Genomic DNA, 25,862 nt, shown 5'->3' on the forward strand with positions numbered 1-25,862 from the left:
ACTCTCATTCTTGGAAGTCATTTGTCTTAGCTTGTATTTCTGATGTTTATGTTGAGAATCACCTCCAGGCTTGTTGGATGGGATTCATGGTTGTATTTTGACTATTTGGATCTTTGTTGACTTTGTTGTATGATCCTTTGTTGCTCTTATTTATGTATGGAGTTGTTGGTTTTGCTTTGTGCTCACTACTCTTATGTAGCTTCCTTGTTGTGTATTGCAGGTTGCCATCTTTTGAAGATGAATTAGGCTCTTTGAATGCTTGAGAAATGAGCATATCATGTGCATCATATGCATCATTTAGCATCATAAGCATATCATTTTGCAAAACAGGTGTTCTTGTTCGTGACTTCTCACTCTGGTTCCTGTGTCAGGCAGGATAGCTGATCAGAGACCGCATCATTATTCAACCAGAATCAACCATCAGAGGAATATGGACCAGGTTCAGGCAGAATTGGCTGAGATGAGGGCAAACGTGGCCCAGTTTATGACGATGATGCAAGGTGTTGTCCAAGGGCAAGAGGAGCTGCGTGCCTTAGCCCAAAGACAAGAGACTGTGGTTCAGACGTCCAACCGTGCTTCACCTGTAGGTGCCCCTGTTCACGAGAATATTGTTGCTGCTCCCGCCAATGACTACGCTATGGGGGATGAACTGAGGGGTATAAGGATTAATGGACAGCCTCTTGCTGCAGAGACTGTCAATGTTAGAGCTACCCGGGCTCCGATTCGCCATCCAGCTCCGATTGTTGATAGACAAGAGGACATGTTCACTCTGCTCAGTGAAGATGAGGATATGGTTAGAGTTGAAGAGAGGGATCGTAAGGTTGATGCCCTGGCTGAGAAAATAAGAGCGATTGAATGCCAGAACTCCCTTGGGTTTGATGTGACCAATATGGGGTTAGTTGAAGGTTTGAGGAATCCCCATAAATTCAAAGCACCATATTTTGATAAGTACAATGGTACTTCTTGCCCTCGCACCCACGTGCAGGCCTATTATCAGAAAATCTCTGCTTACACCGATGATGAAAAGATGTGGATGTACTTCTTCCAGGATAGCTTGTCTGGGGCTTCCTTGGACTGGTACATGGAGCTGAAGAGAGATTCTATCCGATGCTGGAGGGATCTGGGTGAGGCCTTCTTGAGGCAGTATAAGCATAATATGGACATGGCGCCGAGCCGGACTCAATTGCAGAGTCTTTGTCAAAAATCAGGAGAAAGCTTCAAGGAGTACGCCCAGAGGTGGCGTGAGTTGGCGGCACGAGTACAACCCTCTATGCTGGAAAGGAAGTTGACTGATATGTTCATCAGTACTCTGTAAGGTGTCTTTATGGACCGGATGGGGAGTTGCCGATTCGGTAGTTTTTCTGATGTGGTTATCTGCGGAGAGAGGACAGAGAGCTTGATCAAGGCTGGTAAGATTCAAGATGTTGGGTCCTCGTCTTCTAAGAAACCGTTTGCTGGGGCACCTCGCAGGAGAGAGGGTGATACCAATGCTGTGCAACATGGCCGAAGGATTGTGAACAGAAATCAATATCGTCAGGTTGCTGCTGTGACCATTCCAGCACCTCAACCTCGTCAACAACAGCAACAGCAGAGGGTTCAACAACCGCCACAACAACAACAACAACAACGTCCGTATCAGCCAAGGCAGAGGATGCCTGATCGACGTTTTGACCCACTGCCGATGACCTATGCTGAGTTACTGCCTGAGTTGCTCAGACTAGGGTTTGTCGAGTTGAGAAGCATGGCTCCGTTGTCAAAAATACCACCTGGGTATGATGCCAACGTGCGTTGTGAGTTTCACTCTGGTGCGCCGGGGCACCATATTGAGAACTGCAGGGCTTCTCATCATAAAGTCCAGGACCTAATTGACGCTAAGACTATCAATTTCGCTCCTGTGCCGAATGTTGTAAATAACCCTATGCTGCCGCATGGTGCTCACCGGGTGAACAGTATTGAAGGGGCAGAGGCTGAAGATCTTGTGGTCAGTGTTGATGATGTTCAGACTCCGCTGTCAGTTGTGAAGACTCAGTTGTTGAATGGAGGTATAGACCCGGGCTGTTGTGAGGGTTGTATTGCTTGTGCTGAATCTGATAATGGTTGTGACCAGTTGAGGGCTGGTATCCAGGGGTTGATTGATGGGGGTTGTTTGCAATTCAGTCGGGCCGTTAGAGATCGTGGGGCAGTGTCAACTATCACTATCTATTTCAAACCGTCTGAAGGACGTGGTCAGCGGGCTGTTAGTGTACATACAACAAGTGGTACCCCTGTTACCATCTCTGCACCTGTAACCGCCAGTACTCCGACTACCATTGTTGCGCTGATCAGAAGGGTTGTTGACAGTAGGGCTGTGCCATGGAGATATGACAATGCTTACCGCAGCAACAGAAGGGCTGAGAATCAGGCCAGGCCAGTGAATCAAGCGCCTGTGACAATCAGTGTGCCAGTTAAAACTCCTGGGGTTGTGAGTCCCGTTGTGGACAATGTTGGTGGACCAGGAGGGTTTACCCGAAGCGGACGTCTGTTTGCTCCACAGCCGTTGAGGGACGGTAATGCTGAGGCTTCTGCCAAGTCAAAGGGTAAACAGGCAGTGGTTGATGAAGAACCGGCTCAGAGGGAGGCGCCTGAGAGTTCGTTTGAAAAGGACGTGGAGGAGTTCATGAAAATAATCAAGAAAAGTGACTACAAGATTGTAGATCAGCTTAACCAGACTCTGTCCAAGATATCTATCCTCTCTTTGCTTCTGTGCTCTGAGGCACATCGTAACGCCTTGTTGAAGATGTTGAATATGGCTTATGTACCTCAAGAGATATCTATCAACCAACTGGAGGGAGTGATTGCCAATGTGAGCACCAGGCACGGTTTGGGGTTCACTGACTTGGATTTGACGCCTGAGGGGCGAACTATAATAAGGCCTTGCATATCACGATGGAGTGCAAGGGGGCTGTTTTGTCGCACGTGCTGGTCGACACTGGTTCGTCTTTGAATGTGTTGCCCAAGAAGATCCTGGGTAAGATTGATGTTGAAGGGGTTATCCTCACTCCTAGTGACCTGATTGTACGTGCATTTGACGGATCCAAACGTTCTGTTTTTGGTGAAGTCACCTTGCCTGTGAAGATAGGTCCGGAGGTTTTTGACATCATCTTCTATGTGATGGACATCCAGCCCGCTTACAGTTGTTCGTTGGGGCGTCCTTGGATTCACGCAGCTGGGGCAGTTTCGTCAACTCTCCACCAGAAGTTGAAGTATGTCTGGAACGGTCAGATTGTGACCGTGTGTGGCGAAGAAGATATTCTGGTGAGTCACCTATCCTCTTTCAAATATGTAGAGGTGGATGGCGAGATCCACGAAACCTTGTGTCAGGCATTCGAGACTGTTGCTCTTGAGAGGGTGGCTTTTGCTGAGCAGAAGAAGCCAAGTGCCTCAATTGCATCATACAAGCAAGCCAAGGATGTTGTTGACTCTGGCAGAGCTGAGGGCTGGGGCAAGATGGTGGATTTGCCTGTCAAAGAGGACAAGTTTGGAATTGGCTATCAACCTCTACGAGCGGAGCAGGGTGTGCAGACAGGTCCGATTACCTTTACCAGCGCTGGGCTGATGAATCACGGTGATGTCTTTGCAGCCGGTGTTGAAGATTGTGACAGTGATTGTGATCTCGACAACTGGGTTCGCCCGTGTGCACCAGGGGAGATGATCAACAACTGGACGGCAGAAGATGTGGTCCAAGTTACTCTTCAAACAGAGTAATTTTCTTTTGTTTTTTCATTTTGCACAAAACCCTATGTTCTGCCCAAGGCGTAGTGGTTCATTGTAGGGCCTCAGCATGTTTTCAATGATTATCATTAATAAAGGACGTTTTGCAAACAATTTTGGGATCCCTGTCTTTCTATTTTTGTTTTCATTTTTCAAAAAAAAATAAAAAAATGGCAATGTTTTTTGTTTTTGTGACTTTATTGAACTCTTTTTCTAAAACAAAGCATTAAACATGCAGAAGTGATCTCACGGAATCCACTATGGACAGTTCTGTTATGGCTCAGTATGATTTCAATAATCCCGTCTACCAAGCTGAAGAGGAGAGTGAGGAAGACTGTGAACTCCCTAAGGAATTGGTCAGATTGTTGAAACAAGAGGAGAGGGTCATTCAACCTCATCAGGAGGAGTTGGAGATTGTTAATCTTGGTACTGAGGACGCCAGAAGAGATATTAAGATCGGGGCTGCTTTGAAAGAGGATGTCAAGAGCAGGCTGATTGAGATGCTGAGAGAGTATGTGGAGATATTCGCCTGGTCTTATCAAGATATGCCTGGGTTGGTGCATAGACTACCTCTCAGAGAAGATTGTCCTTCGGTCAAGCAAAAGCTTCGTAGAACGAGTCCTGATATGGCTGTTAAGATCAAGGAAGAGGTTCAGAAGCAGTTCGATGCTGGTTTCTTGTCAGTGACCACTTATCCCCCGTGGGTGGCTAACATCGTTCACGTGCCGAAGAAGGATGGCAAAGTCAGAATGTGTGTCGATTACCGGGATTTGAACAGAGCGAGTCCGAAAGATGATTTCCCATTACCTCACATTGATGTATTGGTTGATAACACGGCTCAATCCTCGGTATTCTCTTTCATGGATGGTTTTTCTAGATATAATCAGATTAAGATGGCGCCAGAGGACATGGAAAAGACGACATTCATTACATCTTGGGGCACGTTCTGCTATAAGGTGATGCCATTTGGGCTGAAGAATGTCGGTGCTACCTATCAGAGGGCTATGATGACTCTCTTTCATGACATGATGCACAAAGAGATTGAAGTGTACGTGGATGATATGATTGCGAAGTCGCAGACAGAAGAGGAGTACTTGATTAATTTGCAGAAATTGTTTGACAGATTGAGAAAGTTCAAACTGAGGCTGAACCCAAACAAGTGTACGTTTGGAGTGAGATCAGGGAAGCTGTTAGGCTTCATTGTCAGTGAGAAAGGGATTGAGGTTGATCCAGCAAAAGTCAAAGCTATTCAAGAAATGCCTGAACCGAAAACTGAAAAGCAGGTCCGTGGGTTTTTAGGGAGACTGAACTACATTGCACGGTTTGTATCTCACCTAACTGCCACGTGTGAACTGATATTCAAATTGTTAAGAAAGAATCAAGCAATCAGGTAGAATGATGACTGTCAGAAAGCTTTTGACAAGATAAAAGAGTATTTACAGAAACCTCCAATCCTTATACCTCCAGTTCCTGGTAGGCCGCTGATAATGTACCTGTCAGTGACCAAGAACTCGATGGGGTGTGTATTGGGACAACATGACGAGTCTGGTCGAAAAGAGCATGCCATATACTACCTTAGCAAAAAGTTTACCGACTGTGAAATCAAATATTCACAGCTTGAGAAAACTTGTTGTGCTTTGGCCTGGGCTGCTCGCCGACTGAGGCAGTATATACTGAACCATACCACTTTGTTGATTTCTAAGATGGATCCAGTGAAATACATCTTTGAGAAGCCGGCTCTCACCGGACGTGTTGCCCATTGGCAGATGATTTTAACGGAGTATGATATCCAGTACACGTCGCAGAAAGCCATCAAAGGTAGTATTCTGTCAGACTACCTCGCCGAGCAACCGATCGATGATTATCAGCCGATGATGTTTGAATTCCCTGATGAAGACATCATGTATCTTAAGATGAAAGATTGTGAAGAGCCCCTTGTCGAGGAAGGACCGGATCCTGATGACAAGTGGACACTGATGTTTGATGGGGTTGTTAATGTGAATGGTAACGGTGTTGGTGTAGTGCTTATCAATCCTAAAGGGGCTCATATACCCTTTTCTGCTAGATTGACGTTTGATGTCACCAACAATGAAGCTGAGTATGAGGCTTGTATCATGGGGATCGAAGAAGCCATTGATCTGAGGATCAAAACGCTTGACATTTATGGAGATTCCGCTCTAGTGATCAATCAGGTCAATGGAGATTGGAATACCAACCAGCCGCATCTGATTCCTTATAGAGATTACACCCGAAGAATACTGACGTTCTTCAAGAAGGTGAAGTTGTATCACGTCCCCCGGGCTGAGAATCAGATGGCTGATGCCTTGGCTACTTTGTCATCCATGATCAAAGTTCATTGGTGGAATCATGTGCCACATGTTGCGGTGAATTAACTCGAGAGGCCTGCGTATGTGTTTGCATCCGAGTCTGTTGTTGATGAGAAGCCGTGGTACTATGACATCAAGAACTTCCTCAAGAACCAGGAATATCCTGAAGGTGCGTCGAAGAATGACAAGAAAACCCTGAGAAGGCTAGCTGGAAGCTTTTATTTGAATCAGGATGATGTGTTGTATAAGAGAAACTTTGACATGGTTCTGCTCAGATGTGTGGATAGACACGAAGCAGACATGTTGATGCAAGAAGTGCACGAGGGTTCTTTTGGTACCCATGCTGGTGGTCATGCAATGTCCAAGAAATTGTTGAGAGCCGGTTATTACTGGATGACTATGGAATCCGATTGTTTCAAGTACTCTCGGAAGTGCCATAAGTGTCAGATTTATGCTGATAAGGTGCATGTACCACCAAGCCCTCTGAATGTCATGAATTCGCCTTGGTCGTTTGCCATGTGGGGCATTGATATGATTGGGAAGATTGAGCCTACTGCTTCGAATGGACATCGCTTCATCTTGGTTGCGATTGACTACTACACCAAGTGGGTGGAAGCAGCTTCCTATGCTAATGTTACCAAACAAGTGGTTGCCCGATTCATCAAGAAGGAAATCATCTGTCGTTATGGGGTCCCCGAGAGAATCATCACTGACAATGGTTCGAATCTCAATAACAAGATGATGAAAGAGCTTTGCAAAGATTTCAAGATTGAACATCACAATTCTTCTCCTTACAGACCGAAGATGAATGGTGTTGTAGAGGCGGTAAATAAGAATATCAAGAAGATTGTGCAGAAGATGGTCGTGACGTACAAGGGTTGGCATGAGATGCTGCCTTTCGCTTTGCAGGGGTACCGTACCTCAGTACGTACGTCAATCGGGGCAACCCCGTACTCCCTTGTGTATGGTATGGAAGCAGTCCTACCTGTTGAAGTGGAGATTCCTTCTCTGAGAGTCTTGTTGGATGTCAAGCTTGACGAAGCCGAGTGGATTCGAACAAGGTTTAACGAGTTGAGCCTTATCGAAGAGAGACGGCTAGCAGCAGTGTGCCATGGGCAGTTGTATCAGAGAAGGATGAAGAGAGCCTTTGATCAGAAAGTGCGTCCTCGAAGCTATCAAACTGGTGATCTAGTTTTGAAGAGGATCCTTCCTCCCGGTACAGATAACAGGGGCAAGTGGACTCCTAATTATGAAGGTCCATATGTTGTGAAGAAGGTTTTCTCCGGTGGAGCCTTGATGCTTACAACTATGGATGGTGAAGATTTCCCGTCCCCTGTTAACTCAGATGTAGTCAAAAAATACTTCGCATAAATTGACCCGCTGGACAAAAAGAATAAAAGAGTCCAGGCAAAAAAGGGCATCCCGACGAACTAAAAAACAGAAAGAAAAGGTTCGGGCAAAAGTTAGGGATAAAAAATGAAAAGAATTTGTACACCCGGTAAGTCGAAAACCCGCAAGGGCGGCTTAGGCAAAAATGGGTATCCCGGTGGATTGAAAACCCGAAAGGGCGATCCAGGCAAAAGAGGGATTATAGCGAAGACTACAGTCTGAGTTATCTGTACATCATCGCGCTTCGTTATCTGTCATCTCCAAAGATGTGATCGGTCCAAGTCATTCTTCTCAGGAAGCAAGGAGTTGGGAGGAAAACTGATGATCTGTGAGTTATAACAGAATTGGGAAATAGTGGATGCTGTGTTCACATTGCCATTAGGATAGATTTTTCCTTTTGTGCGCAATTACCTCTTTCTAGGAATTGCTTCCCAATGTATTCGCCTTTTCAGGCCCATTTTCAATCAATAAAAGTCGTTATTCAGATAAATAGCTCTCTTGTTTTTATTTTACTGTTTTGTTTGCAAAAACGTCCGAATTTTTGATAAACATTGCATATAAAAACATGAAGGCTAAGCAATAACGTGCAGGAAGATAAAACATTTGAAAATCATTTTGAATGTTGAGGACACTTGAGCGTATCTTGTCCATGCAAACCCCTGGGGCATGTATGTTGTGCTGTTTTGCAGGTTGTCATCTGTGAGGACGATCCCTAGCAGATGTTTCCCCAGTTGAGGTCCCAGCTGAGTTTGAAGATTGGATTATCCCCACTGAGTCGGAAGGATGTTGTATCCCCAGCGGAGGTATCGGTGGAGTAGTTCCATTCCCCAGCAGTATGGTTTGAAGTACTGCTATCCCCAGTGTGGTCGTGAACGCTTATCCTCAGCAGGATTGTGGATGTTTATCCCCAGCACAGAGTCTGGTGTATTACTTTCCCCACCAGAGTATGCTTTTCCTCAGCAAGATTGTGGTCTATCCCCCAGCATGATGTGATGTGTTATCCCCAACAGAGTTTTTCCCTAGCAGATCTCTCGAACAAAGGTTTGTGTTGGTAGTTTTCCCCAGCAGGTTCCCCGAGTGGATCAGGTCCGGTGAAGATTATCTCCAGCAGAGTTTATCCTACCTGTGGATTGGATGAGTTTTCCCCAGTGGAATAGCATTTGCTCCCCAGCAGACTTTATCCTACCTGTGGATTGGCAGCTCTCCCCAGTGAAGTCACCTTGCTTATTCCTCAGCGAAGTCGTATTGGTTATTTCCCAAGCAGAGTCCCCGAGTGGATTGGGATCTTTTCCCCAGCAGCGGTGCTATTCTCCAGCATGAGTGAGAAGTCAGTGCTACTCCCCGCAGAGTATTCCTAAGTTCGTCATTTGCATTTGCATATAGTGATCATTGCATCCTCAAAATGCGTAGCATTTCCATTCGATATGCAGCATTACGCCATAGAAAAATTCAAACATATGCATGCATGTGTTAACCTAATCAGACCATATCCCCGGAAGAGGAGGATTTTGTTCAACATCTGTACGGCGCAGTTGCTACAGTTGCTCCTGACAGCATTCAGGATGGATTTCCCCCAGTGACGTTTATTTCCCCACCCCTGTGTGAAAGAAAGCTTGATTCTCCCCAGTGAGACCCCCAGCAAGTGTTTAGCCTTGCCTCGACATGTGTAGATGTCATCCTTTGTGATACCGGTAAGTGTCATGTCAGCACCCGCGTGTGTGTGTTCTTTCTTTGGTGTCGGTAAACACCATTCTTTCGGTGTCGGTAAACATCGTGTCCCATTCCAGTCATCGGTAAATGTCCGGTCGTCTTTTCCTTGGTGTCGGTAAACACCATTGTTTCGGTGTCGGTAAACATAGAGTCCTACCCCAGTCATCGGTAAATGTCTGGTCTTCTTTGTTGATGTCGATAAACATCATCTTTCGATGTTTGTAACATCTTTATCCTTCCCCAAGCAGTAAATTCACCTCTCCGTTGGTGTCGATAAACGCTGAGTTTTTCCTATTCGTCCATCGACGTGTAGTTGTATTTCCCCACAGAATTCACCTCTCCGTTGGTGTTGGTAAACGATGAGTTTTTCCCAATCGTCCGTTGACGTTTGGCTGAGTTATATTGTCTTTCCCCAGAAGATTCACCTCTCCGTTGGTGTCGATAAACGTTGAGTTTTTCCTATTCGTCCGTTGACATATAGTGATATTCTTCCCCTCAGAGTCACCTCTCCGTTGGTGTCGGTAAATGTTGAGCCTTTCCTATTCGTCCGTTGACGAATATTTGTTCCCCAATCAGAGTCACCCCTCCGTTGATGTCGATAAACGATGAGTTTTTCCCAATCATCCGTTGATGTTTGGTTGTGATTATCTTTTCCCCAGTAGATTCACCTCTCCGTTGGTGTCGATAAACGTTGAGTTTTTCCCGGTCGTCCGTTGACGTCTGGTTGTGCATCCTATTCCTCAGTCATCGGTCAATGTCTGGTCATCTTTTGTTTGATGTCGGTAAACATCATCTTTCGATGTCGGTAAACGTCGAGTCTCATCCCAGTCATTGGTAAATGTCTGGTTGATCCCCAGCAAGAGATCCACAGTAGAGTCGTCGGTAAACGTCCTATTTGGTTTCCGGTTGTTGTATTCCTTCCTTAGTGAAGTGTTCACCTCTCCGTTGGTGTCGATAAACGTCGAGCTTCTCCCTTTCGTCCGTTGACGTCTGGTCGAGTCTTTCCCAGTCATTCGTTAATGTCTGGTCACCTCTCCGTTGGTGTCGATAAACGTCAAGCTTATCCCTTTCGTCCGTTGACGTCTGGTCGAGTCTTTCCCAATCATTCGTTAATGTCTGGTCACCTCTCCGTTGGTGTCGATAAACGTTGAGTTTTTTCCCAGTCGTCCGTTGACGTATGGTTGTACCTTTCTTTTGATAAAAATCAAAATCCCCAGGAGTCGTCAGTAAACGTCTGGTCTGGTTGCTTGGCTTTTCTTTGTATTACCCCCAGCGGAGTGCAAATATCATTAGTCATTCCCCGCAGTGTGCAAATTTCTACGGTTCTTTGGTATTCAATCCCCGTTTACCCTGAAAGTCTGACAGCCGTGGATCTCATCCATTCGGGTTCCCAGTTGATTGAATAGGGGCAGCTGTAGCACCTCAAATTTGCACCTACCATTTTTTACATACATTTTCATGTTTAGGTCATTAGCATTACATTGTCCACTGCATAGCATTGCATTGTCCATTGCCAAGTCATCAGTTCATCAGTCAGGACTGGTCAGGAGATCTAGTTGTGCAAGCAAGCAAGTGCATATCCTATGGAATCAAAGCCCTAGGGTTGGTATATTGAGTTCATATAATTCAAGGATCATTTTGAAGTGGTTTGGCCAAAGATTGAAGGCTCAAAGCTCATCAGTCAAGATGCAATTCATCTGAAACCCTAGAAAGTCAACCAAAGTCAACTGTGCATTCAATCATGGATTTGAAGGTGGGAGATGGTTAGAGAGGCCTCATTCATGTCCATACAAGTCTCATTTGACATTTCAAACATCAACAATGAAGAATTTGGGGTCAGATGAAAAGTTTCCAAAAATAGTAAGTGACCTGTAATTTGAAACTGCCAAAAATGGAAAGGTTTTCTCCTCAAGTTTACATCATCAAGAAAGCTTCAAATCAAATTTTGTTTAACATGAAAGTTGTAGATCTCTCTCTCCCCTTTCCAAAAAGTCCAAGAACATGAATTTCTCATGTGTGGTTGAAAAGGTATGGATCAATCATGGCCAAATGAATTTGAACTTCAAGCATGCATAACTTTTTAACCATAAGGCCAAATGGAGTGGTTCTTTTTGCAACATTTCTCTCTTGACATGCACTATCCAAAACATGTATCATATGCCATGCATTTCCATCACAAAAATATTTGACTTTTCATTTGAATTTTGGAGGGAAAGTGGTAATTTGAATTTGGCTCATTGTTTTCACTTCCCACCACTTGCATTTGGTTCAAAACAACATTTCAAGGGATTCCAAACCAGAACTCGTGTACTGTTGCATTGCCATTGCATACATGAGGTGCATTTGCAAATTTGCATTACACCTTGGTTTTCACTAATTCCACTTGCATTAGCTTAATTGGGATTAAGAGCTTCATTAACAGATCATATATAAGCCAAAGCATAACAGAAAATTGGATGAAGACATCACAATTTCCAGATCTGAAAAATTTCACACATTGTGCTCTCAAACGTTTCTTCAATTTTCTTCATACACCTTGCCTTGTTCTTGATTTGTTCATCATCCATAAGCATAATTGAGCATTTTTGGAAGCAAGATTCAGAGGAATTCATTCAGATTCGAAGCTGTTGAAGCTCACACTCATCCATGGCAGTTGGAGATTCAAGCAAGATCAAACACGATTGAGCTATTATTATTCATCCATTCATCCATATAAGCATTGAGGAAGATCTTTTTCTGCTTTTCAAGACCTAAAACCATTGATTTCACTTCTGCATCTTCTTGAAGGTTAGAATTCGAGTTCCATAATTCATGAAATTGTTAGGTGTTTGTTGTAGATCGTGCATTGGTGATTAAACTGAGCTTTAGATCCATGATTTCCATGCAGTATTGAGCAAGATATGTTAAATTTTAGTTTGATGTATGAAAATGTATGCGTGCGATTTGCTGGATATATGTTGATTCATGTTAAACCAAGCCTGGATTCATGTTGTATGATGTGAGAGGAACACGATGATGTTATTATTTTCAATTTTTGTGCACTTTTGTTCTTGGCCTGATGAACATGATGAAGGCGCATGAAGAAGCTAGGGTTTTATTCCCAGAACTGTGTTTGATCTTGCCTTGCGTGTTTTTGCATGGTTGTTTATGTTAATGGACATGTATTTGTCCAATTCAGACTTGGCGTGGCATAATGAGTGGATGTTATTGGTTGTTTTTGATTGCCCGTGCCACATCAGTTAAGTGAAACGGTGCGTTTCACTTAACTAGCGCCTAATTTAAAATGGCGCTCTGTTCGATCCCTGGCTGTATCACTTTTCCAAATGGCACATTTCATATTATTTCCTTTTATCCATGCCATTCATGTACTAGCTTCATCATGTTTTTAATTTTTCCTCCACTTTTAAAATTCATAACTTAATAAATAATCATCCAAGTAATGTGTGGATTTTTGCATCTTGTTCCTCATTGTGTCTACTATTTTTTGACTATTTTTCCAGAAATTGTGCATGGATGGAATTTATGTTTGCCTAGGGTTTGTGTATACATGTCTATCTTGTATCTTGCTTGCCATATGCTTTGTGAAATGATGAGATTTAATCCAATGATTATGAAATTTGGTATGCTTAAACTAGACATCTTGCTGGATATTTTGGTGTTGAGTTTGCATTTTTCCAATTTGTGGTTGCGGAGTTATGATCTTTTGAATGTAGGTGTGACAATGTGTGTCACACCTTTGCTTGCTCATCTTGTGTAATTTCTTTGCCATGCCAAATAAACTCCAAATCCCTTGATTTTGTGTATGATACTTCTTATGCAAGTTGTGGATGATCATGAATTTGTGTGGATTTTTTGGATTCATTTCTGATTTGTTTGGGATTTTTCTTGCTGGTTGGTCATTTGTTCACTTTTGATTAGTGTTGAACTTCAATGATTTGTGAAATGCTGGTTGTGTATCATATGGATTTGAAATTTTGCACATTGTTCGTAGACACATTGAAGTTTATTGTGGCTTTGGTTTGAGGTCTTTATCATTTGCCAATTCTGTTTTAGGCTTGTGCTAAGTGGATGTATCAAATTGTGTCCTATTTGAGCTTATTTGTGCTTACCATGCCTTATGGAATTTGATTGCCATGCTTAAAATTGTCCAAATGCCTTGATTTTTGGTGTGTTGATCATATTATGTGTGCTGTTTAGCCATGATTTTCCTTGGGATTTATTGAATCATTTTGGAATTAATGTGGATTTGTTCATTCTGTTGCTTCAATGTGGTTCCAACTTGCATGCCTTTCCTTATTTGATTTATGAAATGAATTTGGTTGATGCTATTGACATGAGACCTTTTGGATGATGTTCTTAATTGGTTTAATTTGATTCATGTCAATTTTCATGTTCTGTTTTGAATTATTTCTCCCTCTTTGACCCTAGGCTTTGTCCTAGTGGTTTGTGCTTATGTTTGAGCTTTGTTTTCAGGATAAGAAGCACATGGCCATGAGGAGATTGATTCACTTGCTTAAGTTGACTAATTGGTTAATGTTGACTAATCTTGAGTTGTTTTGTAGGTGGCTCTTATCTCATTTGAGTTTAAGCTTGTGCTTTGCACCTTGTTGCATAGCTTGTTTGATTGCATTGTTAACTGTTGACCATTGGTTTGTCTGTTTGACTTTTTTTGACTTGTGTACTGATTGAGTTGGATTGTTTTCAGGTACATTAGTTGCTTAAGTTCATTGTGAACTTGTTTTTGCTTTGCTTGGTTTCTTAACCATTAGAGGTATAATTCACTGACTTCATGTAGTCTGGAAGACCTGTCCTGTTACTTGGGCAGGCACCTGTCTGAAGCCCTCCTTAAGAGGCAATGCTTGTGTTTGTTTATGTTTGTGCCAAGCAGGAAAAGACCTCTATGAGGCAATTGGCAGATAAAAGAGATGTGCAATCCATCTCCTGCTATTCTGTTGAGTCATTCATCTTGCTCACACCATTGTGTTGATGCACTTTGAATCAAAACCCAAGATCTTTGTTGAGTCAGTCATATGTGGAGAAGAGTTCCAACTTTCTGAACTCCCACACTTTCATTTGTCTGAAGCTCTCCCAGGCCAGGGATAAGAGCTGTGAAGTCTTATCTTCACTTCCCATTTCATCTGCTTCACCCTAACTCTCAATGTTAGGGTTAAGAGCTAACATCACCCGATTCCAGTTGGCTTGTGTTTCACAGCCTAACCTTGTGTGAGCCCACTTTGTTTGTATATAGTGTGTGCTAATTGTGTGTATGTTTGCTTTGCCTGTGCTGTTTAGGATAGCTTGCTCCCTGTGCAAGTTAGATAGAAACCTTAACTTAGGGATCGTATGCATGATAATTTTTAGGCTCGAGTCGTAGTCTCCCTAGTAGTTTGTGTCTCCCTTTGTATCTGGTTAGGCTAGTCCTTTTTCCCTGCGTAGGGGAACTACGTCGCCCTGATCCTCATACCAGATGAGGTACGTAGGTAGGAGATGAGCTGATCTCTCCGGGCGCCCTTTTTGTTTTCTTTCTCTTGTGTGTTAGGAGATGGATGTAAGACCAGCGATTGGCATTTCATATCCTATTGTTGTGTTGAGTTGGAGTCTGACATAAGTCCAGCGATTGGCCGTTGGTTTCCAGTGTGCGTTTGTTTGGTTCGGAGTCTGATGTAAGTCCAGCGATTGGCTTTCGGTTTCCATGTTTGCCTGCTTTGTGTGGAGTTCGACATAAGTCCAGCGATTGGCAGTCGATTTCCTGTGTGGTTTTATTTGGCGTGCGTTAGCCGAGCTACGAGTGCTCTGATTCTTCTTTAGTCCGAGAAGATACGTATGCATAGGATCCGACATCCTAGCGAGCACGTTTCCCCTTGTCCCGAACTACGTCGACTCTGATGTCTGTGCCTGACAGACTACGTAGGCCCAGGATGCGATATCCTGCCGAGTTAGTTTCTTTTGTCTTTCTTGTGTCTCTTTCATCCAGTGTGTTTGTTTGAGGAGTCTTTTAGCAACCTTTATCCTTCCTTTTGTGCGTGGATCCCGTCGAGTACGACGGATGCGTAGGGGTGCTAATACCTTCCCTTCGCATAACCGACTCCCGATCCCATCTCTCTTTGGTCGCAAGACCATGTCTTTTCCAGGTTTACTTCGAGCGCTTCCTTTCCCTCTTTTGGGATAAATAACGCACGGTGGCGGCTCTGTTGTTTCGTTTTCCCGCCGGTTTTTCGCGTAATGCGACTGTAAGGAGCCAACATGCTTATGATCCTTGAGGCAATGCAAATGAAATGTTATGATGCCATGAGGGATCTTAGGGTCAAAATTGGGGTCTTACAGATGCCCCTATTTAAGGGCATTCTAGCCGGAGAAGTGAAGGTTAAAATCTTCGTCTCGACGGGGTATAATGGGCCTAAATAATAACAAAGAGACGAATTTTGGTCCCTAATAGACCTCATGATGCAAATGTATGTATGCAAAAGTTAATAATCTGTGGGGATATATGTCCACAAAGAAAAAAGAAATCAGGAGAAACTGAGAATCGATATGAGTAATATACTCATAAATGGGACAGAGACTCTGGGGACTTTACTGAGGAATAAAGGGGATAAAATGCGTGCGCAGGTCATGACTTGAAACTCGGTGAGAGACACGAAGGGATTCCATGAAAATAAATCAATGGAAAGACTCGAGCTGATGCAAAGATGCATGTATTGGGGAATATGCCAATACAGCACACTATCCACAAAGGATACTTCGGATAAAAATCCGGATACAAATGGGGAAAACCCACTAAGGGACTCAGGCAGGGAACATCCACAAAGGACTCAGCTGAGGAGGAAACAAATGAGGTATTACCAGTTATTGGGTAATAAGCTCAAAGAGACATGTGATCAAGACACCGGTATAAGGGTGAGAAAACAACATGCTCGGGGAGAATGAATATCTAAGACCAGTATAAGGGTGAGAGATATCAAACATCCAAAATCCTCTGAGGAAAACCTAAAAAGGTATATTTCAACTCAGGAAATCTGACTCCACATGGGACAAAAGTCATAATAGGGAGCAGAGAGGAAGGAACACCAGGGATACCGGTTACTGGGCATATAATAGGTGACCGACCAAGCGTGAATTGGGGAATATTTCCAAGACACTCATCATCCAAAAGGAGGGCTGAGAAGCAAACTCGATTACAGGATGGACATTCGATTCCGCAAAAGGGGATACGAGTCTTACTCGACTTGGGAAGAGCAAAAGTCTTCGACCAAAGAGTGCATGAGATATATTATCTATTACTGTCAGAACATAGATAACATACTCGCATGGAAGATTATCCACAACCGGTTACTGGGTTAATGAAGGATAAATCGAACGAAAGAAAAGGGCATCGGGATACCAAATACTAGGTATAAAATGATGACCAATCAAAGGGAGAAACAATCATTACCCACCAAAGGTAAATGAAAGATGACCCGTTGGGGATATATTGGCAAAGGCAATGATCCGGGAGATATATCATCGGTTACTAGGAGATATACTCAAAAGGTGAAGGAATACCCATACCGAATATTGGATAAAGATAACCGTCAAAGAGGGGATTACATCTACCAATATCGGTAGAAAACCATGGAAGAGTAACCGTCATCGGTTAGGATGAACAAAAAGGTTAACTCTGCAAGGGAATAACAATAGGGTTTATAACTACCGGTATAAGAGTAGAAAACCACAGACTCCGCCGGGGAAAAGATGGACAATTGTTGATTACTGAGCAATCAATCATCTATACTAAAAGGGGAAGTGCAAGGATAATCACAAGAGGCCAAATCTAGGAACAAACTAGAGAGGCACGATGAAACAAGACTCATCCCTATGAGGATATAACTCAGGGGGGAATTCCATCCCAATAGATGTGTTGGGAGGAAACAGAAATAACCACCATCCACGAGGATATAACCCGGTGGGGAATACGGAAGAAAGGATAAACACTTTCTGCTTATGGGGCTGACTCTATATGGGGAGATCAGACACAAACATCTGCTTGGTGAAATGTGTATCACCGAATGGCAGGAGACAACCAACAAAGATATTTATGGAAAATAATGCGACATGAATGTTTGAATATTAAAATTATGCATATATGTGTGGTTTATGTATGATGAATGCTGACAAAACAGACATATCTAACACAAACAGGTCCAAAAATCAATGGACAAACATCTGGTACTACATCTCAAGAGAGAAAGCCAGGACCACTGGAGAACATCCAATCTGATGGGGGCAAAAGATACCAGGAAACAAAGATCTCTGCAGGGGAATGAGCATCATCCACTCCAACTAGGGACATGATCAGCATACAGATAAGATCCGCCATAGAAGCAACTTACTGGGGAAATTATCAAAGGGGAGGATGGAACTCTGTGGGGAACAACCACCAAATAATAGTTTCCAGGGTCACCATCATATATCGTACTCCTGACGAAATCACATATGTTGAGGAGGCAGGATCATAACTCCGCTGAAGGAAAAATAAACCTCTTTATCAACCACTATATTTGGGAGGAAAACCCAAACGGGCTCTGAAGGAAAGGGATACAAACATGATGGGAATATGAGCAAATGTCCTACCCTGTTGGGAGTCATACCATCCTTGGGAGAGTACTACAAACCTCCTAAGTATCCTTTTGTCATTGTGAATGTTCACTTTGTTTAAAAACAAATTATATAAAAAAAATTATTTACAACAATGATATTTCTCAATTAAAATATGCAAAACATTTGTTGAATAGAAACAAATAAGAGTGTAAATAATTGGATAAAGGCTCAAATTTATTTGATGGGATGGTAGTCTGCAAATGGCAAGACTCCATAGATCTTTACAAATTTGAAATTGGTGATATATATTGGAAAAAGGGCTACATTGAACATAATGACCATTTCTCCACCAACTTTGAATCCGATGTATTTGAAGCTTCAGTTGATAATGACTGAACGAGAGTCTCTGATAGATGACAGTTTGTAGAACAAAGCCTTGTCAGGATGTAGTTACTTGCCAAATCCCTAATTTTTGCATAGATTGCCCCAGGGTGAGGTGCTCAATCTAGCGGGATACAATTTTTTTTAATGTCACTAACTTTTGCCTGGATCGCCCTTTCGGGTTTTCAATCCATCGAGACGCTCATTTTTGCCTAAGCCGCCCTTTCGGGTTTTCAACTTAGCGAGCTATTCTGTTTTTATTTTTAGGCGAAGTATTTCTTGTCTGCATCTGAATTCACAGGACGAGTGAAATCCTCCCCATCCATAGTTGTAAGTATCAAAGCACCGCCTGAAAAGGCTCTCTTAACAACATATGGACCTTCATAGTTTGGAGTCCACTTGCCCCTAGAATCGGGCGCGAAAGACAAGACTTTCTTGAGAACAAGGTCACCTTCTTGGAACACACGAGGCTTGACCTTCTTATCAAAGGCCTTCTTCATCCTTTGCTGATATAATTGACCGTGGCACATGGCAGTCAATCTCTTCTCTTCGATTAAATTCAGTTGGTCGTAACGACTCTGAACCCATTCAGCATCACTCAACTTGGCTTCCATTAAGACTCTCATTGATGGGATATCCACCTCTACTGGGAGCATAACCTCCATGCCGTAAACAAGAGAGAAAGGGGTTGCCCCTATTGAAGTGCAGACAGACGTACGATATCCATGTAAAGCAAATGGCAGCATCTCATGCCAATCTTTGCACGTAACAACCATATTCTGGACAATCTTCTTGATATTCTTATTAGCAGCCTCAACAGCCTCATTCATCTTGGTTCTGTAAGGAGAAGAATTATGATGTGCAATCTTGAACTCGTTACACAATTCTTTCATCATCTTGTTATTCAAGTTTGATCCATTGTCAGTAATGATCTTATCTGGCACACCATAACGGCATATGAGTTGATTCTTGATAAACTTCACAACCACCTGCCTGGTCACATTTGCATATGATGCCGCTTCAACCCACTTGGTGAAGTAATCAATTGCTACGAGAATAAATCTGTGACCGTTGGACGATTTTGGCTCTATCATGCCAATCGTGTCAATTCCCCACATGGAGAAGGGCCATGGTGATGAAATTATATTCAGAAGTGTCGGAGGAATATGGCATTTCTTCACATATTTGCAGCAGTCAGACTCCATTGTGGGCCTATAGTAGCCTGCTCTCAACATCTTTCTAGCCATGGCATATCCGTTGGAATGAGTACCAAATGAACCCTCATGGACCTCAGTCATTAACAGGTATGCTTCGTGTCTATCCACGCATCTGAGCAGAACCATGTCAAAATTTCTCTTATAAAGTACTTCGCCATTGAGGTATAAACTGCCTGATAATCTTCTCAAAGTCTTTCTATCTTTCACATATGCCCCAGGCAGGTAAATCTGGCTCTGAAGGAAGCACTTGATATGATAATACCATGGCTTATCATCTTGCACCTCCTCTACTACAAATACATGAGCTGGTCTGTCCAAGCGCATCACGGTGATATTGGGAACTTCATTCCAAAGTCTTACCACAATCATCGAAGCAAGTGTAGCAAGAGCATCTGCCATTCGATTCTCATCTCGAGGAATATGATGGAAGTCAACTTCGGTAAAGAACATTGAAATCCTCCTCGGATTATCTCTATATGGGATAAGGCCAAGCTGATTCGTCTCCCGTTCACCCTTGATCTGATTAACAACAAGGGCCGAATCACCATAAACATCAATATGTTTGACCCTAAGATCAATACATTCTTCCAATCCCATAATACATGCATTATACTCAGCCATATTATTCGTGCATTTGAAAGTTAGCCTTGCTGTAAAAGGAAAATGTGTGCCTTGAGGAGTGATAATCACTGCCCCAATACCATTTCCATATTGATTTACAGCGCCATCAAACACCATGCTCCATCGGGAACCAGGTTCTGGCCCTTCATCGAGCGTAGGCTCATCACAATCTTTCGTTTTCAAATACAGAATTTCCTCATCTGGGAAGTCATACTGAACTGACTGGTAATCCTCAATCGGTTGATATGCCAAGTGGTCAACCAAGATACTATCTTTTATAGCCTTCTGAGCTCGATACTCAATATCATACTCAGACAACAGCATCTGCCAACGGGTTGATGTTGAATTGGTGTGGTTGTTGTTGTTGACGTTGTTGATGTTGAATTGGTGTTTACTGATTTGCTGAAAATACGAGAACTACGGAAGATACTTGATGATGATATTGATGGGGTGGTTGACTTTTTCGAATCTGAGGCCTCCTTTGCCTCCCACTGGTCACTGCATTAGCTTCAATGTCCTTCTTCTGGCTAAAACTGTTGGCATATATCTTGTTGGATGACACCTTCTCTCTAGATAACCTTCCTTCTTGGACACCTTCTTCAAGCCTCATCCCCATGTTTACCATCTCGGTAAAATCACTGGGGGAACTGGCAATCATCCGCTCATAATAAAATGAGCTCAGGGTCTTCTTGGTCATCTCCTTTTCCTCTAAAGGAGGGGTAATCTGAGCAGCAAGTTCTTTCCACCTCTAAGCATACTCCTTGAATGTCTCCTTGTCTTTCTGAGACAATGATCTCAACTGATCCCTATCGAGAGCCATATCAAAGTTATATTTATACTGCTTCATAAATGCTTCTCCCAAATCATTGAACGTGCGGATGCTCGCACTACCCAACCCCATGTACCACCTTAGCGCAACACCGGTCAGACTGTCTTGAAAATAATGGATCAACAGCTGATCATTGTCCATTTGAGTAGACATCTTGAGGGCATACATCACCAAATGACTGAGTGGACATGTATTCCCCTTGTATTTTTCAAAGTCAGGCACTTTGAACTTCACTGGAATCTTCACATTTGGAACCAAACACAGTTCCACAACACTCTTCCCAAATAGGTCCTCACCTCTCAAAGTTTTCAACTCCTTGCGCAACTCAAGAAATTGATCCTTCATTTCATCCATCTTCTCATACACATCTGGGCCCTCAGACGGCTCAGAATGATTGATGGTGTCTTCTACACGAGGCAGAGTATACACGACAGGAGGTGGCACAGACATGACTGGGCTAGATGCCGACATAGAAGCAAAGGTACGCGCAAAGCCTTCGGGCACAAAGTTTGGCGGCATTCCCCACGGAAATCCGGCAGGCATTCCCCACAGTAGAGGTGGCCACCTCTAAAAATAACAGTCCTCTACGGAGGAGAAGTTGCGGGCGTTGGAGAAGACTGGCTCTATGCAGCTAATACTGACTCCATCATGGCATTCAGGCGGGCGATCTCCTCTTTCAAGTCTCTATTCTCTTGATCAAGATGTTCCATGATTCAGGAGTGATTGGCGCGAGTATTGTATTGATGAGTCAGCTTTGCTAAAGCACATAAGAAACACCAATGAGAGATCTGGCGAAAGAGAAACCTACTTATGCAAATGATGAATGAAATGCAATGCTTGATTGTTTTTATTTTCAAGGAACTTACTATATTATTTGCAAATATAAATGAAGGCAACAATTTGATATGACTATAAAAAATCTCTTTTATTTATATAATTGGAAGGATTACACAGAGTATAATTTCAGAAATGAAGTGAAAAATACAATAGAAAAGGAGAATATTCATCCTAAGGATCCCTAACAACAATGTCAGAAGATCTGGTTGTAGGCACGTACTTCCTTCGAATCCATCGGATGTCGGTCTCAAAAGAAGCCTTCATCTGAGTCTTCTCGAGGACAAGCTGATCAACAATCTTCTTCCAAGCAATGGAAGACTAAGGCATGCTAGAGGAAGATGAAACCTCTGGTTCTCTCTGTCTCTTCGTCACTCAGTCTTCAAGTAGCTCAATAAGTGCATCTTTGTCCTTAGACTCAAGCTGCAACTCCTCATGCTTTCGGTTCAAAGCATGGAAACGCTCTTCCCATATATCTTTCTCTCGCTTCATCTTGGAGAGTGCGTCTTTCAACTCCTCTATATCTTAGTTAGGGAGAGTTAATGGCTCAACCATAACCATAGACATAGGTCTCTCACAAGGATAAGGCATCTTCAACTCCAAAGCTCTCTTCTTCACGTAAATAGTGTAAGCTTCCAAAGCTACACAATTGCACGGACCAAGCTCGGATCTTCCTTTCCTACGCATATTATGCCAAGCATGCACAATCTTCTGCTTCAAGTGTTGTGGATCTTTACCCTCTTGATAGAAAAGACCATCTAACAAAGTGTTATTAGGTTTGTATCTCAAGGGGAACCCAAGTTGACGATGAGCCAAAGAAGGGTTGTAGTTAATTCCTCCTTGTATACCAATAAGGGGTACATTAGTGAATTCACCATAACAATCATTAATCTCTAAACTGCTTAATGAAGGGTCATACCAAACTATATCATCATTAGTGAGAGACGTAAGTCTCTGATACCACCGTAGACATTGTTTGTTCTCCACAAAAGCAGGTGTTTGAGGCAAGTGCAAAATAAACCACTTGTACAGAAGAGGAATGCAACAAACAATCGTTCCACCACCCTTAGAGTTCCTTAGATGTAAAGAGAAGTACATATCACCCAACAAAGTAGGCACAGGATTCCCAATCAAGAAAATTCTAATGGCGTTGACATCAACAAAACTGTCAATGTTAGGGAACAAAGCTAATCCATAAATGAGCAACACAAAGATAGCTTCAAAAGCATCCACACTACCGGCTTGAGCAAAGGCAGTAGCTTCCTTGATGAGGAAATCAGATGGCAACCCAAACAATCCTCCTTTCTTCCCCCAATGAGCCTCTATCTCAGACTTCTTCAAGTGAAGAGCTTCAGCAATAAGATGAGATCTGGGAATCTCTTCCAATCCACTAAATCGCACTTTGTTAGAAACAGGTATTCCCAATAGATGGGCATACTCCTCCAACGTAGGCACAAGCTGATAATCCGGAAAAGTGAAGCAACGGTAGAGAGGATCATAGAACTACACCAACACACTCAAAAGTCCTTCAACCACATCCGCAGACAAGATAGACAGAAGCTTCCCATGACGTTCTTTGAATTCCAAGGGATCTAATACAAAAGATTCTAGCCTCCTTAACTCTTTCAAGTAGGGACTTATGAAATTGTACTTTTTAGTGTTCCTTCATCCACAATCCATGGTCTGAAAATATTTGCAAATAACACATCAGTTCCTTGAAATTTTTGTGCGATGAAGGTTATGATGCGCATGAATGCATAAATTTAACAATCACAAATAAGGGATCACACACAAGGCAAACAAACAAAGGTCAAGGGATGAATTAAGTCATTGTCAAGATCAATCATCCATTTTGGTGGATTATGGTTTACACCTTATTAACACCCAAGTTCCATTGATAGTGACAAGACTTGATTGGATCAACCAAGAATCAAGGGTTTGTTGTAAGTCATGAGCATGGAGTCTGGGTAAGAACCATCCCAAAGGAGTTAACTAAGGATAAAACCTGTAGATCATGTTCTAAAATGTTCCCAGAGTCTTAATTCCATCTATTGGATATTACAGGTTAGGATGACTGACTCATCAACCCATAATATTCTCAAGAGACTCTCGTCTGAGTGTAGTATCGCGTAACAACTGTTATCAAGTCTGCACTTGAACATTCTCCGAACTACGTCTTAAATTGGCCAAGAGGGGTTAAATGTTCTACGTTCCTCAGCTTCTCGGACCCCAAATCGGAGGTTGTGTGACATTTCCAAATCCAAAAGGGTCTCCATTGAGAAGATGGGTCTCAATCCAACTTGTTAAGGACTACTCCACACAAGTCGAACATGACTATACCATCCTCCTATCTTAATTGCATTCAAGTTCAGGTTAGAACTTATCTCACCACTCAGAGATCACCAAGCATAACAAGCTGATTATATCACACAAACAAATATACATACATCAGATATACAGTTATATAGACACAAAAAAGTAGGCTAAACCCACTGGAGACTACTCTCCAACAGAGTCGCCACTTAATTTCTATAGCGGTAAATTCATGACCATTAAGCTATGGATAAGCTAGACGTCAAATAAACAAGAGTCGCCACCGCACTTATATTGTTTCCAAGGGAAAAGGGAAAAGTACGAACAAAACCCAAAAATAAGAATTTTTCAAATCAAAACTAATAAAATGCCAGAGGTTACAGGTAAGGTGTTGGTTACACAGAGGGAAGGTGTTAGCATCCAAAGTGTCCTAGGTACTCCTAGGGAGACCTTTCTTGTGTGCATATGTGTTTTTGGACAAATGATGTTTGCAAACAAATAGAATGGGGGGATAAGAAAAGAATTCATTAATTATATATTTGTGTTTGACAAGACCTTCGGACTTGTGCCTACGTACCAACATAAAGTGAGGGATCAAAAACTCGTAGTTCGTGGTATCAATTTCAAAATGGATGCATTGCTTTTAACAAAAAAATTTTGTTTGAAAGGCACAAAGGCCTAAAAAGGTTTTGAATGAGTTGCTTCTTTTTTGGCTTTTGAAAATTTTAAGTCAAGTATAGTTAAGTATATTTACAAGTTTGATTAAGAAAAGAAATTTGAAAATGCAATGGCATAAGGTCAAAGTTTCTAGTTTGCAATGTGGTCAAAGTTTAGAAAACAAGCACAAGTAAAGAATTTTTTTAAAAGGAGGGGGATATTTTGAAATTAAAGAAGTGGGGAAGAGATGAATAGACTAATCCTAATCACAAATTAAGAGTTAAGAGTTGAAAAGATCTGACCAATGGGTTGCAATCCAATAGACAAGAATGTCATATATAAACCCATATTCCCTTGGACTTTAGAATCAAGTAATATCAATACACAAAAAGCAAGTTGAATAGAAAGGCATCAAATAAATATATCCACATCCAAGCTTACAAACTCCATGATCTTCTTCAAAATTTCCCATGCATCAGATGAATTCCAAGATGGCACAAATCACAGGTTCAAAATAACAGCTTCATAATGATCATGTTGCAGGTGAACTCAAATGGATCTTCAATGATGTATCAGATGGAGTTTCAAATAGCAAGCACTTGGTTACATGAAAGTTGGCATTGGCCAAGTCCTTTGGATAGGGAATGTTGCCTAAATTCTAAGTCCAATTGTCTTAGATCAAACCAACAGTCCACACGAGATATTTTTTAGGGTTTTTGTTCTTATTATGTACATTAAGATCCAAAGACCACAGAAACAAACACACTGTACACAAACAAAATATATCACAAAATATGGTCCAAGTGGACAAAGTGAAAATGACATTAACATAAACAATTAGAATGGTATGAATAATGACAAATGAATAAAGCTTAAAAATTAAATTGCATTGAAAGTAAAGGACTTGAAGTTAAATGTTAGTTGTTAATGAGTTAGAAGTTAGTATTGTTTTTGCTTTGTTTTTTTGTTTAAGTCATTCTTTGGAGAACACTCAACCCACTTATCACAAGCATGGGTCCTTGAACCAAGACATCTTCCAAAGGAAAGAAAAAAGGCCAAGTTTTCACATAATACCATGAAAGAGGGGAGACTTACAATCTCAGTAACTAGAATGATATGCCTTTGTGTCAAAATTTAGCGCTATATTAAGCAATCGTAATTGGACTTATGTAGAAGTCACAACTATTTGAGGCCTGGCAATAGAATTTTGGTGTTGATGCATATTAGAGACATAGTATGATGAATTATGCTCATGAA

The sequence above is a fragment of the Lathyrus oleraceus genome, chromosome 5 (genome assembly GCF_024323335.1).
Source record: "Lathyrus oleraceus cultivar Zhongwan6 chromosome 5, CAAS_Psat_ZW6_1.0, whole genome shotgun sequence".
Taxonomy (NCBI): domain Eukaryota; kingdom Viridiplantae; phylum Streptophyta; class Magnoliopsida; order Fabales; family Fabaceae; genus Lathyrus; species Lathyrus oleraceus.